The 20,271-nt window shown below is 38.9% G+C and overlaps 1 long non-coding RNA gene across 1 annotated transcript in view; it reads left to right on the forward strand.

Annotated features, from left to right (window-relative positions):
• The first annotated feature begins 5,532 nt into the window (after nucleotides 1–5,532).
• The window catches only part of LOC139031105 (uncharacterized), a 30,542-nt gene continuing 15,803 nt past the window's right edge, over nucleotides 5,533–20,271 (forward strand). Inside the window, exon 1 of the long non-coding RNA XR_011483530.1 lies at nucleotides 5,533–5,832. This is a non-coding gene — a long non-coding RNA (uncharacterized lncRNA). The remainder of the gene's footprint in view (nucleotides 5,833–20,271) is intronic.

The raw sequence follows: 20,271 nt of genomic DNA on the forward strand, positions 1-20,271 counted from the left end.
AAAATCAGAGAACAAACAAATTGTTTCTTCTATTTCAAAGACTACCTGGAGGTATCTGTTGCCCTTTACTATATAATTACAAAGATGCATTACTTGAAGTTAAAATTTCAAGTGAATAAAAAACATGTTTCCATGAATATATTGATATAAATAACTTAGAGGAAACTCATATGCTTTTATTGCAGGTCAAAACTCACCAGTGGAACTACATCATTAAATAACTAAAAATAAAAATGTCTTTTTTTTTTTTAATAAACTTGACTGCATGGGTTTATATAATACTTATTAACTATACATTCTAGTGTCCTTTTTTTTTTTTTTTTTTTTAGTATAAAGAGGCTAAAATAAAAAGTCCACTTGGAATGTTGACAATGAAGGACATAATTGACTCTCTGGGAGATAAATGATAGAATCAATATTAGATTATAGATCAGCAGATTTATGACAGACCAGATGGCTTCTGATTGGAGTATTAACATATTTAAAGAAAAAAAGATGCTACACGGAAGGGGCATCAGTCAACTGTGGAAATGCAGGAAAAGAAGTCAAGACTTTGGGCAAAAGTTAATGATCATGAAAGGAAGAGGGGACCGTAGTTGCTAGACATCAAGTTATTTATGTCCCACTGGCAAGGCTGACCCTTAGATTTGGAGCCATGGGATATCTCTCAAGTCTTTTTGATCTAGATTGAAAGTCCAGCTCTATTGTGAGATGGACCAACAGGTATTCACACCTGTTGCCATTAAACATTCATTTTATCTAACTCCCATTATTTTGATTCCATGCTCACCAACAAATCTGACTCTCATGTCTGCCTGTCTTTGTTTTATGGTCCTTGTCAATATAATATTTCATAGTAAATAATTAAAACAGGCTTTGGTTATGTTTATTGCATAACCACATGGTTTGGCCATGGGGAGGCAATGTGCCAAACCCTGCTGACTTGAATACTTTGTGTAAAACTTATAGTTTGTGTAAAAGTTATATTTCTCAGAGCATATGAATAAATTGATTCTTTGATATTTACTAGGTGTGAACCAGTTAGTGAAGGCCTGGTCACACTCTGGAAAAGCCAATATGAAAGCATCTTCGGGGACTTCAAAATAAAGGAACATTCAGTTCAGTTCAGTTCTGTCGCTCAGTCATGTCCGACTCTTTGCAACCCCATGAATCGCAGCATGCCAGGCCTCCCTGTTCATCACCAACTCCCGGAGTTTATTCAAACACATGTCCATCAAGTCAGTGATGCCATCTAGCCATCTCATCCTCTGTCGTCCCCTTATCCTCCTGCCCCCAGTCCTTCCCAGCATCAGGGTCTTTTTCAATGAGTCAACTCTTTGCATGAGGTTGCCAAAGTACTGGAGTTTCAGCTTCAGTATAGAAGGATTAATTCTGTATAATACCACTTGAAGTTAAAGTTTTAGTTGCTCAATTGTGTCTGATTCTTTATGACCCTATGGACTGTAAATCCCCAGGCTCCTCTGTCCATGGGATTCTCCAGACAAGAATACTGGAGTGAGTAGCCATTCCCTTCTCCAAGGGATCTTCCTGACCCAGGGATGGAACCCGGGTCTCCCACATTGCGGGCAGATTCTTTACCATCTGAGTTACTGGGGAAACTGATATAATACCACTTGCCTAGCTGGTAAAGAATCTGCCTGCAATGCACGAGACCTGAGTTTGATCCCTGGGTTGGGAAGATTCCCCTGGAGAAGAGAAAGGCTATACACTCAAGTATTCTGGCCTGGAAAATTTCATGGACTGTATAGTCCATGGGGTCGCAAAGAGTTGGACACAACTGAGTGACTTTTACACTTCACCTATATATGATTACAGTGGATAATATAAATTATCCATCAGAAAATTGTCAGGCATTGTAGGCACATTTTTACAAAGTTTGACCATTTCCTCAAATCTTTCATAACCTTCTATTGCCTTCAGGATAAAATTTGGGCTACTTAGGGTGACATGCACAGTCCTTCATGATCTCACTTCCATTTTCATCTCTTGATGTCCTGCTGCAAGTAATGTAGGCACACTTGCTATTATTTGAATTACCTACATGTTAGAGTTTAGCCTGAACACTGTCTTAGGCGAGTCACTCCTCCCCTTTCTCCTGACTGAATACAACCCTCCTTTGGAGCTCTAGTCTTTGCTCTCAGAACATTCTTGGCAGTACCATGATGTACTGGAACTGTTGACTCATCTGTCTTATCCACAACTTGACAAGTCTTTTTTGAAGGAGCAATTCTGAATTTTATCTTGAAAAGACTAAGATGTAAGAAAAGTGCTTATATATGAAAATCAAGGGAGTGTACTGAATGGATAGATAAAGCAATGAATTAATATAGTCAAATTTGACTTCCAGCCCAGTTTATTTTCCTTGTTTCTAATTATACTAGGCTGACACAATGACCCAATTCTTTATGTCTCCTGTGTCCATATACATTGCCATATACTTTTGGTAGGGCCCTTGCACTTGGACTCTTGAAGTCTGCCATGTGACTTGCATTGGGCCAATGGAATGTTGATAAACAAGATACAAGCAGAGACTAGTGGAGAGGCATATGAAGTAGAACTACTCTGCAGAAAAATGAATGAGCCCAGCCAAGCCCAGCAAAACCTAGCCTGGATTAGCTGAATCCCAATGAATGGTAAATAAATGGTCAATGAAATTTTGAGTGGTTTGTTATGCAGCATTGTCACAATACAGGTTGGATAAATCCATGATCATTAATGATCTTAATTCAGCTGTTGCCCTGGTAAGAGTAAAACAATGATTAATGTTGACAGTAGGCAGTGTGGACTAATAGTTAAAATAGCATGCTGCAAAGCCAGACTGCTTGGCTTTTAACCTCATCTTTGCCACTTACCAGTAATTTTACATTGATCAAGTTACTGATTCATGTCATGCTTCAGTTTTCTCACCTATAAAATGTGGAAAATAATAGTATATACTGCCTAAGTTTTGAGTATTAAACATGTAGTATATGTTATTAATACATGATATTTAAAAGCAGAGACATCACTTTGCCCAGAGAATTCCAGCTAGTCAAAGCTATGGTTTTTCCAGTAGTCATATATGGATGTGAGAGTTGGACCACAAAGAAGGCTGTGCACCAAAGAGTTGACTTTTTCAAATTGTGGTGCTGGATAAGACTTTTGAGAGTCCCTTGGGCAGCAAGGAGATCAAAGCAGTCAGTCCTAAAGGAAATCAACCCTGAATGGTTATTAGAAGCACTGATGCTGAAGCTGAAGCTCCATTACTTTGGCCACCTGATGCAAACAGCTCACTCACTGGAAAAGTCCTTGATGCTAGGAAAGATTGAGGGCAGGAAGAGAAGGTTGGATGAAGATGAGATGATTAGATGGCATCACCTACTCAAGGGACATGAGTTTGAGCAAACTCTAGGAAATGGTGAAGGACTGGAAGGCCTGGTTTGCTGCAGTTCATTGGGTCACAAAAGTTGGACACGACTTAGCAACTGAACAGCAACAACATGTAAAATGCATGTAAAGAACTATGCCTCACATGGAATAAGTGGTCAAGAGATGTTCCTATGTGCAAATATAACCTTGTCTAATGAATTTTTTCATTGTTCTTTCCCTTGATAAGTGTTATGCTGTGTTCCTCTTAGCCATGATTATGATTCTACACATCTGTGAAGAATTGTAAAATTTTAGTGTTTTATCATTTTGCTTAACAACATGACTCTTATGAATTCAGAGGTAAGAAGAATTCTAAATTGTAAGCCACATTTAGGCAACTATAAAAGGGGAAATAGCAGATTTTCTGAGATAGTCACATGAGATACCCTAATAAAATGTAGAAAAGTAGGATCCTAGAAGATAAAGCCAATTCATAAGGAAGCTAATAACCAAACCCCAAAATACTCAGGTTGAGACTCTTCATGTCCAAGTTCACTTAATTTTAAAGCTATTCAGAAAATAGCTCCAAGGGTATGTTATCTAGATAGACCCTCAAGGATTGTTAAAGTAGCCTGGACTAACCTTCAGAACTTTTGTGTCATTTCTGGCTTTTGCCTAGTGGTTTATATACCACTTTTGGGCTCCCCATTTGTTGGTACTATGGAGTGTTTTATGGATTAAGCAACAGCAAATATATAGGTTACTTTTCACTCTGAGGGCCTTTGGAGAAGGAATCCTTGGGAGTAATAATTTATCAGTGTCCTTAATGCCTCCTACCATTATGCATAAGGTTTTCTGTTATATAGAAAACTCAAGAAGGTGCTAAGGACAATATTCAGCTTTGCCAGAATTTGATGGGGCAGGCAGATAAATAAAGTCCTTGGACTTTGACAAGTTCTTCATTGCTGAGTTCTTTTTTTTGGATACTGAGTTCTTCTAAGTAAGAAGAGGCTGCTCAGACGTCTTCAAGGATTCTCCCCATAAAGCACTGGTAATGTGTCTCAGGATGCTGGATGCCTGTCACACCATCTGTAAAGAGGAGAGGCAAAATGCCATAATTGTTGGGACTTGTCATCTCTCTCCAGTGCTGGTACAATCCCTGAATGAGCTGCTTTGAGTCAGCTACTGTGCAGTGCTAAGGAGGTGTTCCCAAGTTATTGGTGGCTTCTGCCCGTGTAAAAGCAATTTTCTCTTGATAGGAGAGGAATATAAGAAACTACATGAATAGTCTGGATATCTCTCTCAGAATTTTGTAGAGACATATTTTCCATTATTAGCAGACTGGAATTGAGGTACTTCTAAACTGAAGTTGGATGTGTGTAGAATTATCATGCAAAACTAGTGCATGAGAACATGGCTTTGTGGGTGACAATTGAGGGGCTGTGTTAGAGTCATTTCCCATCACTGATGGTGTAGAAGTATAAGTAATTTGTAGATTTGGCTTCAGGATTGTCTTTTTCTGAAGACCTGCTTAGGGAGATGAGAAATGAGGATTATATTATCGGAATATAAATTTGGCCTCTGGGAAAACTCTTTCAGCTCAAAAAATTATGGACATCTTTACAACATTCAGAAGTCATTCTGCATACATGACAACCTGCTGGAAATATGGAGCTGGCTACACACAACAGAGATCCTTAGAATATCTTTGTTTGGAATGAGACCAAAATAGTGATAGCAACTTATGCCTGTGATGACCATTTGTAAAGCGAAGGATAGTCCTTGGAGATGCAGAAATGAAAGCTTTCGGTACATGCTGCTGGCTTGTAAGCTTTCTGACAAATGACTGTTAAGAGCAATAGGTGAGAAAAGAGACCCAGCCTGTGTCGGGGGCACTAAAATGGTTTGGCAATCCATGGGGGGTTATTGGCATTATCCCCTTTTCCAAGACCACTTTTCAACATGGTGAAAAATGAGGCAATAGAGCAGGTCACGGGTGCCAACGTTTCACTCTGGGTCCACTTGAGGGAGACATCCAGGGTGGGATTAATTCATTAATCTCCTTTAAGCTTTCTACCATTACTCACAAGTCTTTACATAGAATGCTCTGGTTTTTTTTTTTTTTTTTCCTGGAAACAGTGGAGCTCTATTTACATCAGAAGGGACATCAAGTACCACAACAATCACTAAAAATGAAATCCTACAGCTCAGCCTGCCAACCAGCATGGAAAGTGTACAGCTGAAAGTGAGCTTCACAAGGCAAGTCACGCACAAGGGAGGGAAGACAGCAAGATGCCAAAATAGCTCATGGATAGCATGAGAAAGGGGGCTGACTGAGAGCGGCAGGCGGCAAAACCTAAAAAGACTCACGAAAGAGAATCTTTGGCTTAGCTCTCTGGAAGCAGACAGAAAGAAGAGTGGAGAGGCGACAGTGGGTGTGCAAAGGCAGTATCAAACCCAGAGGTAAGACCTGCCCGGGTGCCTGCGGCTGGAAATGCCGCGTTTACCGCCACTTGGACCCAAGGGTGTACAGGGATCCTGGGTGACCCTTCAAATTTGTATCTGATACTCCCACTGTCATCTGTATCGTTGTTGAATATAATGGGCAATATGCTAAGGAGTTGCAGGATGCCAAAGGTCGCAGGTTCGATCCCCATATGGGCCATCAAAAAAAAAAAAAAAACAGGTGCAGAGATATCTTAAATATTAAGGCTATACACATAGCACTCTCAACATGAGATCACAACTATAAACATTTCAGAAAAGGTTATCTAAATGCTCTATGTATCTGTTATTTTTATATACACTGACACCTCTATGTAGACAATAAAATGCAAGAAAATATATTTCAACTTTGGTTAGTATCGTCCTTTCTTTGTTATTCTATTAGCTTGTTTGGCCCCTATTCCCACACATCTGAGAGACAAGACACTTTAGAACAATGCATATGTGAAGGATTTGATGGTGTGTTTATAAGCTGCACACACATGTACCCTTTTTTTTAAAGTCTGAGCCCATCCAAACCTTGTGGGAATTCTCCTTGCTTCTCAAAGGATCTTACACTACTTAATCTCTATTCATGTGAAACAAGAAACGGTGTCCTTCTCATTTTATTCCGAAGCCATCTCTAATGCCAAATGGATATGGGGAAGTTGACATTTACTCAGAATTATTATTCAATCAAAGTGCTATTTTCTTCTTATGATGATTTCATTTGTCAGAGCAGTTTTAATGCAAAGCTTGTGATCACGTTTTTTTTCTTTCCTTAAACAATTGGTGCTACCATCTGTGTCACCTGAGGCTTCTTTTTGTTGATTATTTTGTATTGTAGCCTCCTGTAATGTGACACAATGAAAACATAAATAATTTGAGCCTTGTTTTGCTGGGAGAGAACACTCCAGACAGTTATGTAGTGCCAGAGTACCTATTCCAGAGAAGGTGAGGCAGTATAATGTTCTTCCTGTAAAAATATGCCACTTTTTTTTTTATCCTCTCTTTAAAATTCTTTGTTTAGTTTGATTAGAGATCGACATCAGAGGTATTTTCTAGGGCTTGGGACCTGCCTGCTTGGGAACTTCCCACTGTGCTGATGAAGAACCATTCACCTAGCCTGAGCTGTTGGAGTTCAGAACAACCCTAGGGCACTTTTGTTTTCTGTTTTATATCCTGTTTGTTCTTTCTCTTTGTTCTCGTCCATTCAGAGGAAGGTGTGTGCTAATGCCAACTTGTTAGAAGTATACCCAGCAGGAGGAGGAAATGAGCTGTTTGGATTCTTTAAAATAGTTCTTGCTTATTTGCCTAGTGCTTTAGATTACAATTAGAGGGTAGTCTTTTGGTAGACAAAAGGGGCTCACTCCTCACATAGCTTAGGTTAGAAATTCCATTGCATAGTTAAAAACCTATAGACTTTAATGGCTTGCCCCAACTCTTTGGTAATTAGCAAATGGTCTCCTCCCCTCCCCCACCCATGCCCGGTAGAAATGGTTTTTGGCTATTCTTCCTATAACTGAAGTGTTAGTTGCTCAGTTAAGTCCGACTGTTTGTGACCTCATGGACTGTAGCCCACCAGGTTCCTCTGTCCATGGAATTCTTCAGGCAAGAGTACTGGAGTGGGTAGCCATGTCCTTCTCCAGGGCATTTTCCTGACTCAGGGATCAAACCAGGGTCTCCCACATTGCAGGCAGATTCTCTACCATCTGAGCCACCAAGGAAACCCTTCTATAACAGAGCTGTCTTCAAAAAAAAATGATACATTGGAGATAGATTGACTGTGAAATGTTTGGAAAATGCTGGATTCCAGCATGAGTTGTATTTTCTACTATCTCACTACAGCGGGCACTTATCTCTTGGAACTGGTTGAACACAAAAGGAAGTGCTGAGCTAAATTAATAATCTGGAAGTATTTTTAAGCTTAGCTTTTAGAATACATTGTCAGGAAGGGGATGAAAATAAATTATCATCTTTGCAAAACATTTTAAGAGCTAGGGTTTTGGATCAAAGCTCATGTTCAACTTATTGACCAATACAACTTCCAAGTTTAGCTGCTTTTGATTGTTTTTGTTTTTACACGTTTGTGCTCTCTTGAGGACACAGAGATACTCTTGGCATATATTGGAAGGTGTTTAGTGGTGATAGAAAGGGTGATGAATACCCGCTTAAGGCCAGATAAACTACCCTGAACAATATATTATCCTCCTTCAAACATTTTTCCTTCCTATCCTTGAAAGACCCAGATTGAAGTATCAGGACTTAGAACGAGCACCACTGGACTCGAGGGACTCTGATTTTCTACACACTTATTACTCAGAAAGGTTGATTAAGTATGTTTTACTCAATTAACCACAGATGAGCCCTTGTGCACCACTAGTTTGTAATCGCCCTAATTGATTCTGAGGCGAGATCTCTGGTCAGAGTCAAGCCAGCTCTAGGCTTTGTTAGTGATTTTGATGGAATGACCCCAGGAAGCTTCATTTTTACAGCTTTGATGTAAAAAAAGCCCAAGAAACTTGCCCAAGCCTCTCTGCTTACTTAATTATATTTTTGATAATTTATTTTACCAATTGACTTCTAGCCAGGCCAGGTTATGTTTGATCTTGATGAGGTTGCCTGGGAGGAGGAAATGTCCTAGCTCATTATACATTCTTGCTTTATCAGACCTGTTTTCTGGCAATTGTATGCAAATTCTGGTTCTCAGACATTTCTTTGAAAACCTTTCTTTCTTTTCTCTCCCCTCCTCTGAATCATTTCATTAGCATAGGATGAATAGTCTGTCTCTTGGCTTCTAATCACTGATATTAGAGATTTCACCATTAGCCACTTATTCTGCTATCTTAAGGATTATCTTTTCAAGTCTATTCAAAAACCAGTATTATTTTGGTAAAGTGGAGCTTTAGGTAGAAGATTAGGCTAAGATCAAATTCTATTACATACAGCAATCCGATTAATTTAGAATTCTCAGTTCTTAGAAGTTTACTTACAAAGCAGTGTAGCAGAAAACTTTTTGATACAGGTTTTTATTCTTGATAATGTTTACAGATTAGACTCTACCTTCCTCCCATCTTCCCCTGGAAGAGAACAAGAGTAGAAGGCAGAGAGTAAGCAAAATATTGAGTTTTCTGTGAAGAGGAAGAATGAGGGCTTGAGATAGACATTAAATTTAATAATTAAAAAAATTAAGTTTTATCATTATTATTTTTTTTCCCAGAACAGGAGTTTGGGCTATGGGGTTCACATTTACTATAGAAGTTTCTGCTATACTCTGATATAATTATTCTTATAAACATTTGTTACAGGAGTTCAACTCCTGTTGACTCACAAAGGCATGCTTTCTTGGAATGCAGATAACTCTGGGAATTGAAAAATATAAAGTTCTTCCCACCCTAATACCCTTCCAGATGGAGTTCTTGCAGAGAAAAAATAAAAGATGTTGGAATCCAGGAAGTATTCCATATATATGTGTAGTTACTGGGGGGCAAAGATAAATATTCTATGCACATTTCTTTGGAGGAAAGGGTGTAGGCTCAGAGTGAGAGGGGAGGAATGTAGTCTTGAAGACACACTTCATGTATGACATGATTTTACCTACAACTCCAGACTTTTCAGTTATTCTCAGTTACATTGAGTAGGCAATTCATAGTCCATGGTTATGTAATAAATATTTCATGCAGTTAAAAACAGAAACCACAGCCCCCAAATGGCATCACTTGTGCTAAAACCCAAGATACCAAACCTAGATTTAATACCTAACCTAATTGCAGTTTCAACCTTCACCAAAAATATAATCTTAATCAACCAGTCTCAAGTTTTCTGGTCAGCACCAGTGAGATAATCTGTCACGTGGACCACTCCATTCCCCCGTAGGAAGAAGAGGCAATTTCAGTGATAAAGCCCTTGCAGTTCCTCATGCCCCTAAAAAAAGATATCCTGGCCTAAAAATGAACCTTTTTTTTTTTTTTCCGCTATAACTCCCTGGCCCCACTCTTCTGTCCTATAAAATTCTTCCATTTGTAGAATCCCATGGAGTGCCCTTTCAGCTGCTAGATGGAATGCTGCCCAATTCATATATTGCCTAATAAAGTCAGTGAGATCTCCACATTTACTCAACTGAATTTTGTTTTCAATTATGCATAACTTTTATATTTTTATTTTTAAAATTCTGCCATATCGACCCTTTCCTTGGTGGATTTCATGAATGCTGTCACTGAAGTAAAATGTCAGCTTGTGCAGTTGTGTGGAGTTTGAACAGATATACTGAGAACAGCGTTATCCATATGTGCTCAGTTGCATCGGAGTCGTGTCTGACTCTGTGACCCTATGGACTGTAGCCGGCCAAACTCCTCTGCCTGGGGGATTCTCCAGGCAGGAATACTGGAGTGGGTTACCATGTCTTCCTCCAGGGGATCTCCCCGACCCAGGCATGAAACCTGCATCTCTTATGTCTCAAGTAGCTGGATTCTTTATCACTAGCACCACCTGTCCACATAGGGGAGGAAAAAATATTTTTCTTCTATCCATCTCTGGTGGGGCCCTATAAATTCAACTGTAAAAAAACAGGTTAACAAGAGGAAGACAAACAGAAATTTATTAATGTGCATCCTGCACACCCAAGGGAGCACTCAGTGATGAGTGACCCATTGGGCTGGTTAGAACTGGGGCCTATAAACCATCTTAGGGTTTTGGGCCTCTGGGAGAGGAATGGGCAAGTTATAAGAAGGTAACCTGGAAAAGTATAGTAAACAAGGGTTGTTTAGTAAGGTTTGTTATACAGATTTAAGTTTTCTGTATTGATGAGAGTTGTTAAGAGCCTTTTACCTACATCTGCTGGTTCCCATTGGCCATTATCTCAAAACAACCCATATGCCAAAGAGGTATAACTTAGAGTGATCTATTCTGGTATCCTTCATCCATCACTCGCCCCACTTGCATTATTTACGATGCATTCAGTTACAAGTTAAAGACAGTTGAGCTCAAACTGCCTTAAACACCAAAAGGAAATAAAAAGTTCATCTTTATAAAAAGGTTTAATATTAGATTTAATCCAATGACTCAACTTGGTCATCAAGGACACAGTTTCATTTCTGCACTGTGTTTCTAATGGATTAGCACCTATTTGGGGATTGTTTCCCCCATTAACACATGAAGATTTGCCAGCAGATTCCAGGGTCAAACGCCTACAACAGAAGAAAGAATCTTAGTCTCAGAATTCTCAGCAAAGTTCCTATTGGGCCATTTAATTGGTCCAGAGCAACTTTCTGATTTCACACTAATTAAAGCAGCTCAGTTTATGTGCCTGTCCCTTAAGCAATTTTTATGGGCAGGAAATTCAGTACACTGATGGACTTAATTGAGGTCATAGCCTCTAGTCCTGAACAATCCCAGCCCAACATGCAGCTTCAATGAAAAACATAGACGGAGACTGGGGATAGATGGTTCCCTTACATTTTAACTGTTTATTCTTGCCAAAAGAAAGGGAAGTAGTTGCTGGAGAGAAAAATAACCATCAGTGACTTTGACAGTCACTGGTTTAGAAACTAGGTACATATATATAGAGAAAATGTAAGTATATGTTAAATTTGTGCATATATATGTGTATGTGTGCATGTATTAAGCAAAAGTGGTAGAAAACTTGAAAGGATAGCTTTTTATCGAAAGAAATATAGAGCCTAGGGAATGCTGCCATTGACTGAAATGGGTATAGCCTTTGAAATAGAAACATGGACATTTTTAGTGTCACAGAATTTTAGGATTGAACGCAAGAAAACTAGAAGACTCCAGTTTTAAAAATCCAGTTTCTTATATTGAGCTGAATTCTTCCTCCCTTTAAATTTCACCAAACCTTATTTTCCCTGGTGTTGCCATTTGAAATTATTTCTAATAAGAAATTCTTCTTTTATATGACAGTCATTCAAACATTTGAGCTTGGTTGTAGATAATGACCAGAGTGATACTTCTTCAATGTAAGTATTGGAGTAGTGCTTTAAAGTTTTCAAAGTTTTGTTATGTTTAGTATCTTATCTACATATTAATAAACCTATATGGAATTAGAAAAGTTAGTCAGACTAGGAATTTCCTTGGCAGCAAGTGACAGATAGTGATTTCAAGGATGATGTCAAAAAAGAGGAGCACACGGCCAACTGATTCCAAGGAAAAGTTGAACAACAAAGAAACTAGTAATGTAGAGCTGAACTCAAAACTACTCATGAGCAACACAACATGACTTTCTATTTCTTAACTGTCAATCTCTCTGTTTATCAGCTTCTTTCCTATTGCAGGCTGCCTTTCTTTGGAAGTGACTATCAACAGCAGTTTTTAGCTCTCATCTCCCAGCTTTGGCTATTGAAGACAATCTGACCTCTCTCTCTTTCTCTCTCTGGCTCACACATTCCATGAAGGGCCTTGTGGATTAAACGGGATCAGGTTTCTGAACCTGCTACAACCAAATATAATTAGAGGTCGGTTGAAGGAGGCAGTCAAGAGGATGTGACTTCTGGCTGACACCTGAGCTGAACCCTGGGAATGGGAGGCTCATTGCCTCCTCCCCTGACCTTGGAATGTACATCCTGCCCATCACCCATCATTCCCACACTAGGAGCTGTTTCAAGGACACAGCCTTGAGAGAGGCAAAATATTGAGACCATCTGAACTGAATAGGTGACTAAACCTAGCTAAGGCATCTGTATAAACTCTTTAAGATACTGGCAGATGGGTGCAGAAATCTACTCTTCTTGCCACCTCTCAAGACAAGTCATGTAAGTTTACTTGCTAATTGAAACTGCCATCTACCATTCTGAAGTCCTTTGCCTCTTTCTTCAGGCTATCCTTGCCCTCTTTGTATGGAGGCCAGTTTCAGATTTCACTGGGGAAATTTCAGAGACTGAGAAATAGTGATTGGTGAGCCAAAAGGAGACCAAAGCAAAGGGTCTTGGGAATATTAAAATCAAACACAAATGGAGACCAGAATTGAAAATTCACTGAACAGACAAAACTAGTAAGTCATACAAGTAGTTTTAAGTTAGCTTATTTTCCAAGACAAGCAAGGATAACTTGACCTGGGTCACTTCTTGCTTGTGTCTCTGAAAATCATAGTTCAGTCACTCAGTCGTGTCTGACTTTTTGTGACCTCATGAATCGCAGCACGCCAGGCCTCCCTGTCCATCACCAACTCCCAAAGTTTACCCAAACTCATGTCCATTGAGTTGGTGATGCCATCTAGCTGTCTCATCCTCTGTCATCCCCTTCTCCTCCTGCCCCCAATCCCTTCCAGCATCAGGGTCTTTTCCAATGAGTCAACTCTTCGCATGAGGTGGCCAAAGTAATTGGAGTTTCAGCTTCAGCATCAGTCCTTCCAATGAACACCCAGGACTGATCTCCTTTAGGATGGACTGGCTGGATCTCCTTGCAGTCCAGGGGACTCTCAGGAGTCTTCTCCAACACCACAGTTCAAAAGCATCAATTCTTCAGTGCTCAGCTTTCTTCACAGTCCAACTCTCACATCCATACATGACCACTGGAAAAACCATAGCCTTGACTAGATGGACTTTTGTTGGCAAAGTAAAATCTCTGCTTTTTAGTATGCTCTCTATGTTGGTCATAACTTTCATAAGAAGAACTTAAAACATTCCCCAAAGTTGATATGTGGTAACCATATATTACCTGTTTATTTAACAAAATTCTAATATTATAACCAATCTCCATACAGAATAAACACTTAACTGCCTTCACACCATATAAGATGCTTTATGACAATTTATCTCTGAGCCTCACTCCATGGTTTGGAGAATGTCCAGCTGAAAGCTGAAGTCCAGTTAGCTGGAAAAAGAGCTGAGGTCAAAGAAGGACATGCAGTGTCCAGGGCTCTGCTCGCTTCAGGGCTGGCAGACGAAGTGGCATAGCAGGATACAAACTGGATACTTTGGTGCGCATTTTGCAAAACTAGGAGGGTATAGACTGCTGAGGAGTAAGGTCCAGATGTTTGTGACAAAGCCTGGTTGGGACATTATGTGGAGTCTCTGAGAAAGTGAGGAGAGTCAAGAGGAGGATGTTGTGATTGACAGTGAAAGGTGACAGGCACTCTAATACCTGATCTGAGTCTAACCCCAGCCATCTTGGCAGCCCCCCATTCAGGAAGAGTTCATGATGAGAGAATATACTCCCTCCGAGCTTATCGATACAGTGGGCAAGTTCCAGCAAAGGGCCAGCGAAAGTAACCAAACCTGGTTAGTGCAGCTGTGGATACAGCGGGTGATAGCATTTCTTTGACCAGGCAGGAGGCAGAGGGAATGAGCAATATTAGCCCACACTCTCTGTCCTCCAGAAGTGCCTGCCTGGCACACAGGGGGTTCAGGGTACTCACTACTCACTCCCCTGAAGATTGGACTATTCTATTCTATTGGGAAGCTTGGCCCTGGGCATGTGGGACCCTGGAAGTCTGCAGAAGAGGTACAAAGAATTCTTAGGGAGTTGGGAATGAGACAGGCAATCTAGTAGCCACGTTCACTGCAGGAATGGGGGATGACCTAGTCCAATTCATCCCTAGCAGCTGGCCCGGAAAGCTGGTCTCCCTCCTGAGCATCCTCTTGACTTGTACCAGTTTTGGGACAAGATATTATGCTGGACAATCCATTACTGATCTGGGGGAAACTGACAATCTTGGGAATGTGTGTGGGCTGTGGGAAAAGTCCAAGACAGACAGACAGCTCAAAAAGCCAAAAGGCTATCACAGTCAGCTATAAAATGTCTGCTAACAGTAACCCAGAAGCAAATGTGGTTTGACATCATTGCTGCCAGTGACCCCCTTGAAAAGACAGACCCATAACCCATAATTGTGTTGGTCAGCCTGTGCAAAGCCTTAAAACCTGGACGGCAGTTCAGAACTCCCACCTGTCCTGCCATCCCCAATGCCCTGCCTGCTCCAGCCCAGGCCTCAGGAACACAGTGCTATTTGGGTGGGTGCCTCCAACGCCTAGGGTAGGCTGCAAGCCCAGATTGTCTCCATGTGACGACCCTTGGTGGTGATAGGAGACTTTTTGTTGGGCTCTATTCACTGCTCCTAGCAATGTACACAACACTCCAGGAAAAGCCTTTTGGGAAGGAAGAGCATATCATGGGAAGAGCTTCTCTTTCTATCAAGAACCGAGTCAAGAAGATGCTCTGTCCACCACTCCAACACTAGGAACTGTTTCAGAGACATCGCCTTGAAAGAGTAAGGTTTTGAGATCAGGACTGAATAGGTGACTAAACCCAGCTAAGGATTCTGTTACAACTTTTAAGATTCTCGCAGGTGGGTGCAGAAATCTACTCTTTTTGCCACCACCCAAGAGCAACCTCACAAGTTCCCTTGCTTGTTAAAATTGCCACCTACCAATCTGGCATGGTCTGCCCCTTTCTTCAGCCTCTTCCTGCCTTTTGTGTATGGGTAAAGATACCATCGTGAAAATTCCCAGTGTTGCAGGCAAGCAAGGTTGATCATAATTCCCATGTAAATAGTGGATGGTTTTCCAAGAAAGGCTGTTGGGAAGATAGGCACACAATTATCTACTACATCATTTTTGTGTTAATGGATGGGGAAACAGACTTACATATGTCAGAAATTTATACAAGACTATTTCTCTAGCAATCGGCAGGTCAAGAACTTTAGCCTTTTGACTTCCCATCTTTTTTATCTTTTCCCAGCATTTTCTCTTTTCTAACCTGCATTGCTCCAGTTTAGCTAACTATCTGGATATAACCTTTCAATTACACTCTTCTGTAAGTATTCAATTTCTGCACTATTTTTGTACTCAGATTTTAGCAAAATTTTATTACAGAGTAAAGAAAACCAAGAAAAATACTCAAAATATTCTCCTTAAAGGCATTATTGTAATGTTATTATTCAGTTAAGTCACATTAGTCATTTGAGACATCTCTGCAATAATCTAAAACCTCTTATATTTTTCACCCAAAAGGATCTGTGAGGTGGGACTTACTAATCTTCTGTTAAAAAGATAAATCTCTTTGATATTTCATGTTTTAAGTTTGACCCACTTTTTCTTTTACTTTCCCAAAATTTCTGGAAACCTTATTCTGTCAATCACTATATGTCAATAACGTTTTCCTGAACACAGACATCTGAATATGTGATCTGATGAATCTTTATGCTGCTTCTAGGTCTAGCTAGCCACATTTTAAGTTTCCTATATAAAACTTGAGTGCTTCTAAAAAGATCCTCTTATCCTCTACCTCTGAATCTACTCTTTGTAGAAGAAGAGATTCCACTGAAATACATAAGGCAGGACAGTGGAGTTTTGACTCTGTTTTTTGACTCCTTTAGTTCCTAACGAAAGCATACACAAGCTGGTTTGGTGAAAATGAGAAATCATTAATGCACATAAAGTTGCAGGGCAGGACTGACTCAGGCGTGAGCGAATCTATGTGCTCAGGTGAAACCTCACCACATCTCTTCCTTCACCTGCTGTTTCTGTGAATTGACTTAACCTTTGGGCAAGTGTTCTCCATGACGTAGGACTTTAGGAGCCCCTAGTGGAAATCATCTGCATTTTTCAACATCCAAAATTAAAAGAAAATCCATACTCATCTAAAAAGAATTTATAGAGCAAATCCCAAGGTTTTGTGTTGAAAACAAGGTCTCTTGCCTAAAAAGAATGTGGCACTGAGCTGTGAGGATCTTGTGAAGAGGAACCCAGCTTGTGATGAGGGCTGAACTCAAGCCAGGACTTCACCTCTATACCTCATTTCAGCTTAATATGCACAATCTAGATCAAAATATTTTACAGGCGCTATAAAAATTCTCAGTCTTTGTGTTCCTTAGCTGGTACATGTATGTATCCCTCCTAAAACTCAATTACACTTATAATCATAAGTGAAAGAAAATCTTATCTTTATTCATTTGGATGCTTTTACATTTCTATGGTCATAGAGTTCTTTGTGTTGAGGTCTACTAATTTCAATGTCCTATTCTACTTATTGTCCATAAATAATAATAAAGACTCAGATTTTATTAGAAGGTATATCTTGCTTTTGTCATATTTTAAAAGAAGTCTATACTCTCAGTTAATATTTACATAAATAAGAATTAAAAACCTAGCTACTTGATTTAGCTCTAAAATGATCTACCTTCAAAATACAACTACAAAAGATATTATTTTATCAAAAGAACGAAAAGCGTTAGTTAAGATTTAATGGCTTCAAGTGTTCATATTCAGCTTGAACAAGTTGAAGTAAAATGTAAACTTAATGACTGGCTTCTTGACTGATTGGGAAGATAAGAAAATAGATCAGCCTCAAAAATAACTGGAATCAGGGGCTTAATGCCTTCAGAACTCTCTTTCCCATTCAATCCGAAGTGAAAGTGAATGCCTCTAATTCACCTACCATATCTATCTATCATCTGTTTGTCTGTCTGTCTATCCATCCATCCATCCATAAATAACAGCATCAGTCAGTAGAGAGAGATTTATTTCCCTTTTTCTCGTTTTATAATCTTTAGGGAAAGACTCTTATTAGTTCACCTTGGATCAGAGACCAATCCTAGTGACCTAAATTTGGAATTTGAACAGAACTTGGTCCCAACTTTTGTCAGATACTTATGACAATTGGAGCACATGTCCAGTCCTTATCAGTAGCCAGTATTACTTGAAACTAAGTATTTCCTTATAGTTAGCATATATATGGGGAGGAGCTACCGTTCAGAAAGGGCTCTACAATATCCAGCACACTAAGCAATGGATTTTCTCATAGCCAGTAATATTAAGATATTAATTCAAGTCCTCATTGAAAATGTAATGTATATATCTAGCTGTAACTGGATTTCACATTTCAGCATTCTTGCTAATAATATTATATGCAAACTAAATTTGTCCTTTTCAATGTCACTTGCATATATGTTAATTATGAATGCTTTAATTTTTTCCTGTTTGTCCCATGACAACTCTTGAATAGAGTTGGCATTAATAACAAATATTTTTAACTTGACTAAAGGATTAACAATGACTTTAGAATTTAAAAGACAGGAGAAGAAACTTTGCTTTGGAAATTTGTTCTTTTGGATACTTGTTTTATAGAGGGCATGGCAATTGTACACATATTTTATATGTTATGTTTCTCAAAGAACTTTTAAAAAATATTCTATGAGATTTATAAAATTCCTAAAATAAAAGCTGTAACTAATCTTCATAATTATAAATAGTTGATTTTAGAAGCCACTTGAAATCTTTATTAGATAAAACTTTTCCAGAACATCTCATACACCAAAAAGACACTGCTAGAAGATGCTAGCACACCATCTTGATATAATTAGGTTATCCCAAAGAAGAGGATTAAATTTCAAAAAAATTTTTTTCTTTTTTCATGCATTGTTCCATAAGAGCAAAAATGCCTCTGAGTAGCTTATTAAGAGAAAATCATTTTAATAGGTGGATTAGAGAGATTTGGTAAAAAACTGAATTCAGGCCAGCTGTAAAAATTTACTAAAGATTGCCATCTAGAGGCCTACAGGGGTATATTTTGGAGAATATTTTCAGATACATTTTCTAGATTCTAAAATCTTGATATTTATATGTTTAATATATTCAGTAAAATGAAGGCAAGTAAAGGGAGAACATTTCATTTATTACTGAATCTGCACAGGATGTTTTAAATAAATTAAAAAATTTTAATTTTAAATGAAAACAAATTTGCTTCTATTTTTACTTATACAATATTTTTGGTAGTTACATGATAAGAAATCTTTTTTGGTAAGTCTGAAAATTTCTTCACACTACATGAGAGAAGGAAAACATTTACATGTACAAATACGGATAACAAATAATGTATATAGTGATTAAAATTTTCTTGACTGTTGAGGCTAACTGTCTTTGGGTTATTTGTATTCCTGGTGAGCACAGCTATTTGATGGATGGAAAAAGAAAGTTGTTCATGTTAAATAATTACAGGAGTTTGGAGAGCAACATTTCCTGATAATAAAAGAAAAAGACATCATTCTAAAAATTAGGTCTAGTACCTTATCATTACATGGCTGTATATAAACAGTGTGAATTTGGGGTACTTTAAGAAATGATTGTAATGCATATCATTGCTGCAATAGATTACACAGTGGAGGCATTTATCAAGATTGCAAGTGTGTTTTCATGAATGTTTTACAATTAACTTATCAATGTTAAAACAAAGGATAATGAGCTTTAAAATGTAGGTTATGGGGCCACAATAGAACCTACTTCTAATGAAAATTTTCCAATCTACTGAATCGAAGGGTAGGAAATTCCAGTTCTCACTGCCACAGGGTGCTGGTTTTGGCAGTCAAAGAGACAGGAATGTTATGGTTGCTGCCATGATTAATGCTTTACTTTGTCAAGAAGAGGTGGTGAGCATACTATATGATACAGACAAATATGTTCAGTTTTAAACAGCACTAGAAAACACTGAAAATGCTATCTAGAATAAAAAATTAATATTTTGAGATACTATACCAATATTAAACCGCTGCATGTTTTAAAATAATTTTATTTGCTTTGTATATTTGGCTGTGCTGGGTCTTCATTGCCAGTGCCGTTGTTTCTCTAGTTGTGGCACATAGATCTACTCTCTAGCTGCAGTGCGGGGCCTTCTCATTGCAGTGGCTCTCTTCAGGTTCTAGGGCATGCGGTCTTCAGTAATTGCGGCTTCTGGGCTCTAGAGCACAGGCTCAGTTGTTGTGGCCCATGGTCTTAGCTGCTCTGAAGAACCCTAACCCCAACCCTAACCCTAACCCATGGGATCCTCCCTGACCAGGGATTGAACCTGTATCACCTGCATTGGTAGTCACTCTTTACCTCTGAACCACCAGGTAAGCCCCTAAACCATTGCATTTTTTTTTTCCATTTTAAGAGACCCTCTAGTTTAAGATATAGCATCAACATTTGGGGTGGTGTATCACCTCACTAAATGTACATGTTTATATCTGCTTTCATGATGTTAAGATGTATTCCAGTGTCAGACTTCCTAAATGGGGAGAAAGTATTTCTTAAAAATGAGAAATTGCTGTAATAAAAATGGCTTTATCTAGTAGAGGTAATATGCACCTCTGCAATTAAGTATCTCATGTTATGATATAATTACTCGGTGTCCTTACACTGATCTCCGGGAAGAGTATCTAAATGTTACATTATATTTTCAGCATTTGTCTTTTAAAATAGTACAGTTCCTGTGAAATGTAGTGCATTATGTTGATGAAATATCCATGACAATTTACCAGCAGAAGGGTATGCCCGCAGCAGTGAGGTTCATCTGCCTCGTTCCAGAGAACTTTTTTTTAATCTTGAAATCGACTTAAACACAATAATAAGATTGAACAGACATCTCAATCTCTGTGCTCATCAGTGTTTGGGGACTATATGAACTATGGCTACCTGAGGCTGACTGATCACTGTG

Source organism: Odocoileus virginianus, chromosome 25 (genome assembly GCF_023699985.2).
Source record: "Odocoileus virginianus isolate 20LAN1187 ecotype Illinois chromosome 25, Ovbor_1.2, whole genome shotgun sequence".
Classification (NCBI taxonomy): Eukaryota; Metazoa; Chordata; class Mammalia; order Artiodactyla; family Cervidae; genus Odocoileus; species Odocoileus virginianus.